Source organism: Tupaia chinensis, unplaced genomic scaffold (genome assembly GCF_000334495.1).
Source record: "Tupaia chinensis unplaced genomic scaffold, TupChi_1.0 Scaffold138425_1, whole genome shotgun sequence".
Classification (NCBI taxonomy): Eukaryota; Metazoa; Chordata; class Mammalia; order Scandentia; family Tupaiidae; genus Tupaia; species Tupaia belangeri.
The window spans coordinates 1,441,181-1,442,730 of NW_006198322.1; positions in this window are offsets into that span (position 1 = coordinate 1,441,181).

The window sequence follows — 1,550 nt, forward strand, 5'->3', positions numbered from 1 at the left end:
GCCAGCCTCGCCGGCAGGGGAAGGAATGACAAGCTCATTGGTCCGAAAATCAGGCATGGCTGGCAAAGCTGCCTGGGCCCCACCGGGAGCCTAGGGTCTCGACCACGCGTGCATTCCAGGAGAGGAGGGCTGGCTGTTCTCTGAGGCAACACCGAGGCTCACGGCATTTTTGTGAGCCAGGGCTGTTCTGGGAACAACTCAAAGGGAATTTGAACCCTTCCCCACCCATCCCATCTGCTCATTGACAACTGCTGACAGAAGGCCCTCCCCGGCCCTGCCCTCAAGGTCTGGCAGAGCGGAGCGGACACAGCGCTCTCCCTCAGAAGACTCAGGGCCAAGGACTGATGCCCACGCCTTCCCGCTGTGTGGCCTTGGGCCACTGACTCAACCTCTCTGAAACTGTCTGCAAAATAGAGTGAATAATCCCACCCAGCTTCCCTAAGTCCTAGGGTGGTTTTGGCAACCAAGAGCCCTTCCTTGACAGAGTGGTTAAGAGACTGAAACAAGCACTTGTTTCCTGGGGATACAAGGTGGAGGGCCAGAAGTGCTGTTAGCGAGGCCCAGAGAAGGACTCAGAGCCGGCCGGCCGGGGCGAGAGTGAGCACGTGCGGCAGTCGGGATGCTGGGACGGAGACAAGCTGCAGACACACGGCAAGCCGCTGTCCTGAAAGATGGCCACAGTCCCAACTGCCAAGAGTGCCAGGAAGCCTATCCCAGCGAATGCCAAGTAGGCAGAGCTACACACGCGGGAAGAGCCCGCAGCTCCAGAGGGGTGCCCACTACGGCTGCTGTTTGCAGAGGGCCTGTGGGAGGTGATGCCGGACCGTAGATAGGGGAGGTGAGAGCATGCCTGGAACACTAGGCTGAGGCACCCGGACGTTCTTGGTTGGTGTGTGTGCGTGTGGGTATGCACGCACATGCACACGTGTTTGCAGCTGAGTGGGTCTCACCGCGGACCCTAGGCCATCACAGCACATCCCTTAGGACCGAGCGAAGGCTGCAGGATGCCAGGGCATGCTGAGGCCTGTGCAGGTGTGAGGCCCACTGGGGTAACAGCTACCGCCAAGGTCCTGCCCGCCCTGGCCCCGCCAGCTTCCATGTGGCACCGGCCAGAGTCCCTCCGCCTGGGAGCTCTCTGCGGCTGCTAGAGCCTGCCCCTCCCTGGGCAGGAGTTCCTGTCCCTGGGTCCCCCCACAGGCGATCGATACGAGTTTGTGCTAACACCCAGCTCCCTGGCCCCCACGGGGCTAGACGCTCCCCAGTGGGGTGGGCCCCACGTGCCCTCGGTGTCACTGGCTCACAAAGGCCCTGCCACACCAGCTACCTTCTCTCCCGCCTCACCCTCCACTCCCTGCTGGGTGTTTTGGTGACATTGCCACACGAACGCCATGTCCTGAGTCCTCTACTCTGCTTCTGGGGGATTCAAGCCAGGATCCTGTGTGTGCCTGCGTGTGTGCGTGTGTGTGCGTGTGCTGTCGAGGCCAGGGAGGGCACCGGCAGGAGACGGCCTGGTGAGGAGGCAGGATCCAGGGCAGTCGGGTACGACAGCT